At 47.4% G+C, this 13,619-nt stretch overlaps 1 protein-coding gene across 2 annotated transcripts in view; it reads left to right on the top strand.

Annotated features, from left to right (window-relative positions):
• Positions 1–13,619, top strand: part of LOC126639607 (phosphofurin acidic cluster sorting protein 1-like) — a 57,497-nt gene that overhangs the window by 23,704 nt on the left and 20,174 nt on the right. The gene's annotated exons all lie outside the window — the stretch shown is intronic.

Below are 13,619 nucleotides of genomic sequence, written 5' to 3'. Positions count from 1 at the left end.
TAAGTTAAAGGTCCAAGTCTTAAGATGATAACTTCTGATTTGACAAACAGCACCTAGACTAGGGCTGCCTAGGATGGTTTTGCTGTGGATGTAGTGTTCCAGTTTGAGCAAGGAGCCCTATGACTAATTTTAAGAATAGTGACTCCTGAATTGGATAATATGTGGTGGGTTTTTTTCAGTTCTGTAGTCTTAATTATTGCTTTTATTTCTAACTGCTCATCCTTTGGATGCAGACCCTGAAAGTCTTCTACAGACCCAGAAGCATGTTGAGAACCTTGACAGTGTTCTTGAGCTTCAGATGGTATCTGGACTTGTAGCTGTTGAGTGCTGTGAGAGTCCAGTGGTTATATGCTGCTGACCTCCTGTGAAAGCAATTAGTTGCCAACAGCAGAGTGCTAGACTGAAGGGGGGGGTCTGTGGGTGCCCTTTTAGTACTTTGCCCTGGTTGTGACTCTCCAGGGAGAAAGCAGCCCTGGGGAGAGATATCCTACCATCCCTGTTGCCAAGGAAACAGTGGCTGCATCCCACAGCTGCTGAAGACTTTTTATTCTAGAGTAAAATATGAATTTCCAGACTGCAGATGCGTCAAGCTTCTTGGGCATGAGCATGCTGATCTGTTTGGTTGTGCCTGACCTCTTGGCTAAGTTGCAGGCAGATTTCAGATGTGAATTTTCTGATGCGTTAGATCTCTGTCCAGCAACTTTTTAAATATTCTGAGGATGCTGAGATTTCAGGCTGTCTACAGTATCATAGAATCATTGAATATCTTGAGTTAGAAGAGACCCACAAGGATCATGGAGTCCACCTCCTGGCCCTGCACAGGAGGACCCCAAGAATCACACCATGTGCCTTGAGAGCATTGTCCGTAAACTTCTTGAACTCTGGCAGGCTTGGTGCCATGACCTCTTCCCTGGGAAGGCTGTTCCAGTGCCCAGCTACTCTCCAGGTGAAGAACCTTTTCCTAATATCCAGCCTAAACCTCACCTGACACAGTTTCATGCCATTCCCTTAGGTCCTGTCACTGGTCACCAGAGTATTTTGAGAGGACATTTGAAACAGGTCTTGGAAGTTCATCTCTTTCTGCTGAGCTCAGCTGACTGTCTCTACTCTGCCTACCCTTTTTCCAAGAGCCCATTCATCAACTGTGCATGTTGTGTGTGTCTTGAATCCAAGAGCTGAATAGTCATTTGGAGCAGGTTCTCCTTAGGACATCTTCTGGTTGTTCTGAGCCGTTCTCTGATCTGTGAGTCCTTCACTAAGATCACCTCCCAGGGTGAATCTGCAGGCTGTTCTTGCTCAGATACCACTTAAGGACCTGTCTATGAAAGAAAAACAGACTGTGCAGTCATGAGTTTTCAGAGGGCCAGTTAAAGTTGTCCAACAACATTATATTTATATATATATATATGTATTTGTATCTGAGTGCTGCAGCAGTGGCACTTTGGCTTCCTCCTGCTGTGACCCTGTGCTCATCCAGCTGTCCTGCAAAGGGTGGTGTGCTGTGCCAGTCTCTTTGCACATCAGCAACTGCATGTGCCTGTGGGACCTTGGGAGGCATTCTTGGAGGAATGGAGGAGAGGATGTCTGGTGTAGCTGTGCACGTTTTGGGGAAGCTCTCTGCAGAAGAGTCTCTCTGTTAGTGTTACTTCCTCCCAGATTTCTGGGAACTGTCCAAGTTCTGGCAACCTGGCGGGCTTGAGTAGCTCTCCCTTGCACAGTTAATTCTCCCATTAGGAGTGTTTTGAGCCTGCTCCTAGTGGGTCTCCTTCCTCTTACCTGACAGGTCTTTAAAAATGTGTCCTGCTACAGGACTCCCGTCAGATGGATGTTCTTCGTGTGGGAGGAGCATTTTCCACTGCACCCAAATCTGTCTTCTCTCAGCAGTGGCACATCCCAGGCCAGCCTGCAGTGGGAGTTGGCCTTCCTTCCCATATCCATCTTGTTCTCATGGCTGCATGTCGTACTGGAGATAGAGTGGTGACTGGCAAAGGGCTCGGACTGGCAAAGAGCGGAGCTCGCCTGTGGTCATGCTTGCATTTGCATGGGCTGTGTTTATGCATCACTACACGAAGCAGCAGCTTGCAGGATGTATTTGCATGAGCTTGCCACAGCAGGAAGTGAAGTGTGGACATTGATGGGGGGGGCTTAGCCTGTGCCACTGCCTGGAGCAGTGACTTGCAGCCTGCAGAAGACGTTGGGAAGTATGGCATGGCAGTTCTTGTGTGTCTGAGGCTTTGCTACGTTAGAGATGAGGTTTTTAACAGCCTTCTGGACTTATAGGGTAGGGACTAATGAGTTTTGGAGGACAGCAGTGTATCCTGTTGTCCACTTGGACTGTTTGACCATGATACAGTAGAACAAAAATGTTTTCCTTTTAAGAATGGCAGTACCTAAGTACATCTGACTCTGTTCATAAGGCTTGATGGAGGAAAAACCTTTTAAACTGAACAAGGATGATTTCTTCATGAAGAGTATTCACTTTTGACTAGAGAGTGATCACATCAACTTGTGCCTTGTGGCAGTGCTGGAGTTACTTCTGAGAAGCAAATTGTCCCACAGCTAAGACATGCCTTGTCCGTATGGGTCACGTGCTTTGGCTGCTGCAGTGTGAAGGGTGGCAGGTTGTGTATATTCTTGATGAGGGCAAGAGTAAGTGTAGTGCAGTCCAATTTAACTGACCTGTACATGTTTCTCTAATTACGTGCTGATTTTAAGTAAGGGTTATTCTTGTAAAACGATATTTCAATCTGCCAATGCAATTTAGTGCATGTTAAAAATCCTAAACCAATGCAGGCTTTGCGGGCTGTTGGGCTGGACATCCCTGGCTCTGCCACTGCTGGCCCTGCTACTGGCTTGTGATTGTGAGGCTAGGTGCTCTGAGCATGTCAGATAGTCTGTGCAGCTTCCAGGATTCTGGATAGTTGCTGAATCTCGAGCTGTTGTGGACTGGTGTCTCTCCTCACCTCAACCTCTGTGCCTTCATCTTCCCTATCTCATCTGGGCTGATCCTGCCACTTACGATAAGGAGCAGTGGTGACGATCTGTAGAATCTCTGATTGATCTTTTATACATGTGGGAGAACTATAATTCCTTGCATCCAAGGAATTGTGCTAACAAAAGATCCTGTGCTTTTGTACCTGGCCTTCCCTGGAGAACAGCTTCCTCTACCTCTTCTCTGTATGGGATTATCCCAAGTTAGACATTCTCTTTTGAACTGGCAGCCTATTTATAGCTGCAAGCAGTGTTTCTGTTAAGGAACTGCCAGATATATCTGTACTAGGTTTTTACTTTAAGTGGTACACTTTTGGTATATTCAGATCCTGGGCCTTTAGTTAAGTTTTCTCCTCTGATGTTGTTGTCCCTTGACTTTTGTCCTCTTAGAAATTGTAATTGGCTCGAATTTCAGTCCCTTGCAGTCTTATTTCCTGCCCTTACTAACCACTGCTAGATAGTCTGATTCAAAGCTGTCCCCTCATGACTGTTTTTAAAATTTTTCAGTATTATTCTGGGCTGGAACTAGCTTTTATTTCTTTTATAGGCTTCTTTTACAGTTTGATCAGTGAACCAAAAAAGCCACATTTTGTCCCTTCTGCTTCAGTTGGCTGGTGCAGAGCTTCCTGTGGGCCAGTCCCAAGGTATGTGCACTGGCAAATGTTTTTCTAAAAGGCTACATAGAAGAGCTGGGGACGACTCATTTCAGAAATACTTAACAGCCTCCTGTATAAAATTCAGAGTACTTAGAGAGAAAACAAGGGCAATGCATCTGAACATATAGACCAGCATATGCCACTATAATGGGCATAAAGGAACACCTCCATTGCACCAAGTGGTTTTGTGTGCACCTATTGTGCAGGAAATCCTTTCTCTTCAGCCACAGATTCCCATGGGTTGGTGGGAAGGGATTGTATGTTAAACCACCTGTCCCTCTGTTTCCTGAATTCTTCAATGGGCCCTCTGGTGCTTTAGTGAGCACTACATAACTGTGCTTTAAAGAGACAAAGTGGTTGGTAGGGTGTTGAACTTTTAATGTATGTTAAAAGTTCAAATTTTCTTCGCCAGGGTGTCTTTGGATGCCTGCCTGTGCCCAGTGTGGCTGTAGTACAGGCTGTGGTGAGGAGTCACACCAAGTTATTTATGGACCCTTTTGCTAGACGAAATGTCTGCCATGATAGCTCCTGGCTCTGCTTGCAGCTTGCTGAGATGGTGGGTGGGCACAGTGATCCTTGGAAAGAATGTCCTGTTCCACTGGGGCAGTGGCCAGAAGTGAGCAGTTGCATGAAGTGCATGGAGTATCATCTGCTTAGTCCCTGGGCTGCTTGCTGGGACCCCCAGGGCCCTGCCAGCCTGCGAGTACGTGACACTGCTGAGCTCAAGGTGCAGCACCTTGGAGAGCAGGGACAGTCTGCTGGACAGCCTGGCAACCTGCTGGTTGAGTGCCAGTGAGCAGGAATGACTTAGGATAGCAGCTGCCTGCATGTTTCACCTGGAGAGGGCCCCAAGGAGAAAATGCCTCTGCTGTGGCCCACTGGAGCTCAGGCTACTCCCTGGACGCAGCTCCTCTATTTTTGCACGTGTAGCTGGTTCACGATTTTCGATGCCTGCTCTCAGGGAGCCTGATATTACAGGCATAGTGGACCTGGACACAAACCACTATTCTATTGCTGGGATTTTCTGGTAAATACCATGGTACCCCTGAGCTAGGGAATTTGGTGTGAGCCATAGCAACATGTACAGCCTTCTCACTTCCGCTCCACCTGCATGGGTTGTGTGGCATCTCTGCCTCAAAAAAGCATGCATGGTTGGGTAGAAACAGCCCAGAAGTTATGGATTGCAGTGGTGTGACAAGATGGATGTCTCTGTTATTTTTGAAGCTGACTGATGAGGAGAAGCAATGCACACTGGAGTGTTTGCAGGCACTTCTATGCTAAAAGGAGAGCTGCTCTGTAATGCCAGGTAAGCTGCAGCTCCTCGATGTGGGATGTGAGATAGCTCTGGTATGTCTGTGACAGCGATAGGTTGGAGCAGCCAATGGTGTCTTTCTAGGCAGATCTCAGGGTTTCCACTCCTCTCCCCCGATCTTGTTTTGGACATTGAATACAGAGTGATTGCTCTTCCATGGTTTTAACAACTGTCCATTTGTAGCTTCCCCACTTTTCAGACAAGGATCTGTTGTGTGTGGTCCACACAGTGGCCTCACTGGTCTGGATCAGTAGGTTAAGAGACCTGTGCATCAAAGAGGTTATAAACCTATTGGGAAACAACTCTGCTGGGCAGAGCTCTATGTTGAATTCTCTCTGGAGAGAAGAGACTTGCTAGAAAGGAGGAGTAGGAATAGCCCTGCCAATGCTGACAGGTTGTAGTGGTCTGTTTCATATTGCCCAGGTTCTGCACTGGCTGCATACACAGGCAGTGCTCATCCAGTTTGGTAGTTTGTGGTGCTAGGTAGGCCTGGCATCACAGTAGGAGCTGCTCTTTCCTCCCACAGTGGGACTAGCTGCATTAGAAGGAATGTCCTGAGATCAAGGGAAGGATGTGCGTAATTTGCTCTCCAGGGTGGCACACACAACATGTGGGATCTCTCAGTCCACAGCAGGGCTGATTGGGAGAAAGCAGTCAGGAGGTGGCATTTAGGTTATGTATTGACTTTGGCAGTCTTTTTGTCTGCTGTGTACGGTGTCCCAGTCCACAACACATACAGCTAATAGGGCCAGAGTGGTCTGCTTCTTTTTGAGGCTGCCTATATTACTGAGTCTGAAACTGTGGAGCTGTCTGTAGCTGTGGAGCCTGCAAAAGACAGTTTGCTTAAAGAAATCTGCCCCAGAACAGGAAGCATTTTATAATACAGGCTTATCTTTGACTTGGCCTCTGCTATTGTGTTTGAAGTGGTCTGAGAAAGCAGCATTTGGCTTTTTCAGAAGTGATTTGCTTGCAGAGACACTGGCATATACTTGCCTATGTGACAAGGCACATGCAAACACCAGAGGATGGCTCAGCAGCCTCGAGAAGGAGAGCACATGTGCCCTGGAGCAGTTGGCTGCAGACCTGACCAGAAGGAACCCCAGGGAGCTTTGCTGTTTCATGAGTGTCACTGCTGTCTGTGCTTAGTGAGGATACTGGAGAACAGGGAATACTCGTGTATGGCCAAGCATTTGTGTGAGAGCTGTTTTTTCATTGCAGCCAGGCCTCTTCTGTCCTGGTTTGGGATGCCATGGTGTCTGTGTCAGTGCCCTCCTGCTTGGAACAGTCCCCACTTCCTCACTATGCCATGGGCAGCAAACAAGCAGAGGGATCTCGGTGTTAGCTCTTGTCCTGAGCAGCCATTCTTTCATTAGAAATGCAATGTTATGAGTAGTTCAGATCTTTTTCAGTGTGCACTGCTGGCATGGTAACATTTTGGCAGCACAAAAGCAGCTGAAAGCCTGTAGTACACATAGCTTCTTGGAAAGAAAAGTGCTCTGCTCCCTGAGCACAAGCACTGCTGCTGGTCTGTCTGTCTCTCTCCTCATGTGTATAGGGCTGGTGTACGCTCAGTAATGCATATTGGCTGATCTCTTTTAAAAAGGATGTTTCAAAAGCATAACCTGTTGAAACTTTCCTGTGAAGGAAACAGTGGCTGGTCCAGGAACAGTTTTGGCTACAGTTTGACTACAGACGTCAGATACCAGTTTTGAAACCCCTGAGGAACAGGATGATTTCGTACATGCTATTAGGTATTTAGAAAGATTTTCATATTCACCTAAATAAATCCAACAAATCTCTTCTGTAATGCTGAGTGAATCTTATGTCTTCCAGACAAAATCAGTGAATCCATTACCTGACTGCGCTTTCATCTCTCACACCTGACTGCTTTCACACTGACATCAAGCAGCTCTGGTGGCTGTTGCTGGTGATCACTAGTAGCTACTGCTACTGGGTGAAACACATACACAGTCTGCTGATGTTCTTGTCCTTTATCTGAGCCCCCTTATCTCATTGGTGCACCTGACCCAGCCTGGAATGCCTGTTACGCCTTGTTGTGACTGTTGTATCTGGTGTGTGACCGGCTCTTGTCCTGTGCATCTGTTGGGAGTGGCTGTGTGCTGTCTCAGTGGTATTGCAATACTGTGAAATATGTATCTGAGCACACAGCAGTCCTAAGAGCAGGCGGTTCCTGGGAGGCCTCTGGGTGGCAGTCAGAGCTCCTGGGCAGACCTGTGTGTGGTCCCTACAGTGGGAAAGACGCTACAGAATGCTTAATAGAGCAGCCGGGTGCAGCAAGCTCAAGGGCAAGTTGCTGACCAAACCAGAATCATCTGCCCAGAGAATAAAGAGTTAGGCACCCTTCCAAGGGCTGATTGGAGCAGTCATGCCCCATAAATGTGCATACACAGTGATGTTTCATGCAGTTAAGAATGAACTGCCCAGTCAGATGATAACAGCATTGATTGTTTGGGCTTTCTCTTCCATGAGGCTAAAAGTTAAAAAAGAGGTACTCCAATTCAATGCAGTGTTGAGGTCCCATTTAATATGCTGCACTGTCAGGGCCTGCACTGGCCTCTTTTTGGTCTATCTTGAATGGCCATCCCAGGGGCACATGCTAAGCAGGACACAAGGCTGTGAGGAAGACTCTGGGCAGCTGCAAGCAGCCAGCAGTGAAGACAGGGAAAGATGGATGTATCTGCTTTCAGGACATTGTTTTCTTCCCTTTGCCTCCCTTTTTTCTTGACTGAGGATGGCACCTTGCTCTCTGTAGTGTGTACCCTAGTGACATTGTAATTCTTTGCCCTTCCCAGCATGCCTTTGCCTGTCTTGCTCCCATGTAGTGCAGCCAAGTTGTTGCTGTGAGGAGAAGGAACCCCTTCTCAGCACAGGCTTTACGTTCCTTTGCTGTTACAAGCCTCAGAGACAAAAGGAAGAAGAGTGTCAGCTGGTCCTCTGGGATGCCTGAGCATTGGCTCGGGTTTTGTCTGTCTAGAGGCACTTGAAAGGAGATGGAATGATGGAGAGGAGGAATAGTCACGTGGGAAAACACACTGGATTTCGTGAGGCAGGCAGAACCATAAGCTGTGAAATGCTTTACAGGAAATAAAGGGATGTAACAACCTGAGGAGTTTTTGTCTTCATGCTTTAGGATTTCCTTTGTGAAGATCACTTGGTAATTGGGATAAGTCAAACCTACTGCAATTTTCAGTAATAGAACTCTGCTCTGGATCCAGCAGCAGGGCAGACATGTGCTATTGATAGCAAGCTGCTGTCAGCCAGGATGCAGAGGAGCCAAAATGCCTCTCTTATGGCAAGGAGAGGATTTCTGGTCAGCACCAGGGCTGTTGTGCTGCACACCACCTTGCATAGCTTGGCCAAAGGACCTGATACACCGCAGGTGTTTGGTGACTCCGGCAAGAGTGTGCAAGAAAGCCCTGACTATTCTGTCTCTCTTTCCCTTGGGAAGGCTCTCAAAGCAGGATGATGTTGGCTTTCATCCCAGTATGTCTATAATTGGCCCACCTACCTGTCCTGATGCTCAAGCTGCAGAGCCTGATGAACCTGCTGCTGTCCCAGTTCATTGCTCCTGTTTGCTGGCAACAGGGACTTGGTTTCTGAAAGTGGAGTAGGTCTCTCCTCCCCTCTGCGTACATCAGTGGTGTCTCATGCATAGATACCACTGTGGCTCAGGGAGTACCTTGACTTCAGAAAGCTGTGGCACGTTCCGGGTGGTATCTCGCCAGCCTCACCCTGTTGATGTGCTCTTCCCTTGACACCTTCCCTTGGCCACTATCAGAGGTGAGCTGTAGGGCTGGACACTCCTCTGATCAGAGGGAGTTAAACTGCTTTTACAAGCTGCTCCTTAAGACCAGCCAGTCTGCAGGGTGTCCCCATGCCTGGGATGTCTGGTCCTGGCTGGCTGCATTCTGTCCTCTAACGGGAACATTTGCTGGGAATAGCCCCTGCTCCAGCAGGGGTGCAGGACTGTCGGGAGCATCCCGTACCTTTACCTTGTGAGCCCCACAGAAGATCTGGCAGCTCTCCAGAAGCCCAGTCTCAGAGTTTGATATCACCTTGAAAGGGAAACCTGAGTTGTCAAAGTCAGGAAAACTATTGAAGAGCTACTAAATTGCCTCTGTTGAAGGCTTGGTCCATGGCTGTTCATCTAATAAGGATTGTAGTGTTGACAAAGATGTGCACAGGGCCAGTGCTGGGAAAGGTGGATCTGTTCTAACATTTATAGGTGGCAAAGGAGCTACAGGAAAACCCAAGGAACCTGGCTGCTGCCACTTGATAAAATCAGTTGAAATGTCCAGGGAAACAGTCCTCTCCAGAGAATGACCTACTGCTCACCAGTGGTCAGTAAGCCAAGCCCTGAACAGTGCCAGGATGCCAGCAGAAAAAATTTACCACCTCCTGTACTGTGCACAGATGTATTTTCATCCTGTTTTCCTTTGCTTTCTGTGAGCCTTAGGAACTGTACCTCTGGTTTGTATTCCCCTGATGTTGGGGGCTTTAGAGATACGTGGCATTCACTGAATCATTGGCCTTGAAAATGCAACAGTAAAGCTATCGAGGAATACACCTAGTTCAGGTAGCTGGGTGTGCAGCTGCAGTGTGAGCTGCAGGTTTGTGCCCTGGACGGCAGGAGATGGCTTGGAGCCCCAGGAAAGAAGCCACGAACTCGCACTGACCTGTTGCCTGACAAAGGACACTGCCATCTGTGGCGCTGTGTGGCTGGTTCACCCAGAGACTCTGTAGAACCCAAATAAATAAGCAGAAGACCCCAGACCAAATATCACCGTTGGATCAAGAGGCATGTGTAAGAGGCATGAAGAGCATGTGAGTAACAGGCTAAAAAGAGGGTAAAAAAGCCCGAAGATTCCTTTGACCCTGCAGGCATCAGCTCAAGCTGTTTATTACATTTAATCACTGCACTGTGATTAAATGAGTGTGGGAGGCAGTCAGGGCATCCGTGGGTCCAATGGAGCCACCCCCTGTGAAGGGGCTTCTGTCCCAGAAGTGAAAGTCTGGAGTGGTGGGAGTGTGACACCCAGAGTGGTCCTTGATGGACCACTCAGACAGGAAAGTTTCCTTAAAAAACTTAGCCATTGTGTGTGTGTCCTCTGAGAGCAGCAGCAGTCGCCTCTTGGCATTTGTAAACAGCAGCTGGAGGCAGTGCTTTGCTGCTGGCACTGAACGTCTCAAAATGTATGTGTTACAGGAGCTTTGCTTTTCAAAATGAACTCACAGGCCACTTGGTGAAAGTGTTATGAGTGTTTCAATCAGACTTCAGAGCAAAAGCTCCAAATTTGTCATTTAACTAGAGAGGAAGGAAACAGCTGAGACACTGCAACCTGGAGCAGGAAAGAAAAGCAAAAGAAAGTATGACTTAAGTGTCTGAAAACATATTCTAGAAAACATCATCTCTGAGGTTTTAAGGAATTGTTAACTCACTGAGTTCCTGCGTTTGCTCCTTTCTCTTTTTTTTTTTCCCCTTCTTGCCCCTCATGTTCTTATTTTGATGTAATTGCTTGCGGTTCAGAATCCCAACTTTGAAAGTCAGTGCTTGCTTAGCTAAGGTGCATCCAGGCATTGTGTGTCTGTCTGTGTATGTGTCGGTGCACACACACATGTGCTCCTTAGCCGGGCGTGCTGCTGGGATGAGTGTGTGTTCATATGTGCATGTGTGTTCCTTTTTGTTACCGTCATCTAAGCTGGGGGTGGTGGCAGTGCTGGGTGTGTGAATGTGCAGACATACTGCTGCTTGTTACCTCCTCAGGCATCCCTGGAGGGATGTGTGCTCCTGCTGGATACCAGGCTGAATAAAGAGGTAGGGTGGAACAAGTGAAAAGTAGGAGGTGCTTTCTTTGGTTGCATGTTTGAAAAGCCATGATCAGGAAAGAGGATTTTTGGCTGACTGACCATCCAAGCTAGTGATGGAAAGAAGGCAGCATTTTTAAAGATAATACCAGGAAAAAATGAGTACTCCTCACCAGTAAACAACCAGTAGTGGAGTGTAGGAGTACTGGAGGTCCAAGAGGTTGTCAGACTGTCCTGTTGGAGCTCATTTTACTTGTTGATGCCAGTCACTGTTGCTATCAGAATGTTAGTCGTGTTTGCCACAGCTGGATATAGAGGAAGTCCTTACAGTAGTTCTACAGGTCACGAACAGTTGCTAGTTATTGTGATTAATTATAGGAGCAAGTAAATCCAGATTTATAGTTTGTCTAGCAAAAAGTTAGTCACTTGGGGGTATCACACACTGATCAGTTCTGGGCAAAACCATGGGGTAGTTGCCATGGGATTTGGCTGAAGTATTCAGAGCAGCATACCCTTCTGATCACTGTAGATCGATCCTGTCCCGTAGAGATATGCAGAAATTAGTGTGAGACCCACTACTGCCCAGTACTGCCACTGAACACCCAGCAGTGACACAAATCTGGGTGATGCAGGGATTGGTTAAATAACAGATCAAAAGAGGATCATCGGGGACAGCCAAGTTGCTAAGGGAGCATCCTTTTAAAAATTGTGTGCTCTTGTGCTGCAAATAAGTACATTTAGACTCCAGAACATGCCTGTTAATCCCTGTCGGAAGGGTAATGGTATTTTAGAAAGCACTGTTTTGAGAAGGGTTGGAGTTGTGGGGTTGGATCTTTGAGTGCTGCAGGGGAAGAAGAGCAGAGGGTGGAAGGGGGTAACCACCTTCCTGCGTGTGGTATGAGAAGGACCCAGTGCAGAGAACAGCGTCTCTCACTATGTAAAAGAGAGCTTTAAAGCTGGAGGGGGATAGAAGCTTTCAGAGAGAGAAGAAAGAAGCTTTAGAGTGCCTTGTCAGAGATGAAAGAACTGCCCAAGTGGGTAAAGCTGATCGGTGTGCACTTATTCTTCCCTGAGAAAAAATACCAGGTACTGACAGAACTCCTGAGTACCTCAGAGAAGAGTATGAAGAGCTAATGAATGGATTAGTTTGGATAAGGAGTGTGTTTTTACAACGAGAACAACTACCAGGTAGAGATCCTTTTAATATCCTCAAATTAAGACTGGATATCCGTATGGAAGTTTTAATCTTTTGGGGATAACATTTCCGTGCAGGTAACTAGATCAGTGCTGTAAGGAAAATTTGAGTAGATGTTCTATCCTTGTCTTACACGTTCAAGCCCCATTTCTCTTTGTGCCTTGTCTAGGGACTAAGGACAGTCAAAGCTTGCACTGGTTAGTGATGGTGTTAGCTAAACTTAGCCTCTTTGCAAGCTTTCCTTTAGTACATCTGGTGTAGTTGCTGTACTCCATCTTTCTGGTGAGCTCTTAGTCCCCCTTAGGCCCCCTCCAGCCCAAAAGGTATCCTCTTTGTCTTTGGCCTTGTTCCCTTCAGCTCACTCCTAACTTTGCCTAAGTATTTCTGGGGAGGAAGAAACCTGCCCCAGATGATAAGGTTTCTCCCTTCCTACAAGCAGAAGCTCAGAGGGGGAGGGTGGACAGAGATGGGATCACTTATTGTAGTGCTGGGGTGCACAGGGTACAAGGGCTTAGGGATCTGTAGCCCTGGGTTTTGGCTGGAGGAATGCAGGCCATTGAGACAAACAAGTGTACAAGAGCTTGTCTGCACTCCCAGCTTCCTGAATTCTGGTCTCTACCATGCCCTGCTACCCAAATATAAAGGACAGAGCAGCAGGGTTGCAGTCACAGTCCAGAAAATCTTCTGCACAAGCCAAAATTATTTTAGAAGGTAGGGCAGGGCTATGGTAGGAAGTGAGTGCTTGCTGAGTCCTAAACCTGTCCTGCAGTTTGGCTGTCTATCCTTCCCTTTTCACTGTCATTCCGCCTCTGGGCTGTTCTACACTGTTCCTGTACATTAGCAGAGTAAAACCAGGGTTTTTTCCTTTAAAAATAAAAGCAGGAAAGAATAGATTTGACCCTTCAGAGAGCACAGTGTGTCAGACAGAAAGGTATTTGGTAGCAGCCAAATCTGTTCTCCATGAAGGATGGCCTGAATCTCAGGTCCAGCGTACTGATATCCACAAAAGTCCTGGGTGCCAGTGTCTGCAGCTGTGGAGTGTGGAGCACAGGGGCTGACTTGTGAAACATGAGAGTGCTGGTGTTGCTGGTAAAGACGAGCCTGGCCTGTGCTCCCTGACACAGAGTTCCTTACAAGTGCTGTCTGTGGGAGTTCTGCTGCAGGCTCCTGGGCAGGAGATCGGGGTGGCTGGCTGTCTCACAGCTAATTCTCACTGTCTAATTCTTTGAGCTGTCTCACTGACTAATTCTTTGAGCAGCAAAAGTCGCTCTTCTCACTTAGCCTCAGGCTCCTTCCTAGCTTTTTCCTGCAAGTGCCACTTACCATGCTGAGTCCCCAGGTTTTTGTGGTTGTCAGGGTGGCTGCTGTATGAAGCTTCCTGTGGGGCTGCTTCCCGAGTCAGCTTTGTGTGGTACCGTGCAAGAGAAGAGCATGGGAACATTTGCCTTAACTAAGTCCAGGATAAGAGTGGATTTAAGTGCTTTGATTTATAAATAAACAGCATTGTGGCCAAGGTAGATTTAAGCAGAGCTGGCAACAGCCCTGCTTGGGAAGGGATCTCTTTACCATATGGCCTGCTGTTGGACTTCCTGTCTCCCACTAATCCCTTAAGCCTGCTTTAGCTCTGTTAATTTCTCTT

This window comes from Myiozetetes cayanensis, unplaced genomic scaffold (genome assembly GCF_022539395.1).
Source record: "Myiozetetes cayanensis isolate MyiCay16 unplaced genomic scaffold, myiCay2020 scf2-11, whole genome shotgun sequence".
Lineage (NCBI taxonomy): Eukaryota > Metazoa > Chordata > Aves > Passeriformes > Tyrannidae > Myiozetetes > Myiozetetes cayanensis.
This window is presented reverse-complemented; position numbering and strand designations above follow the sequence as displayed.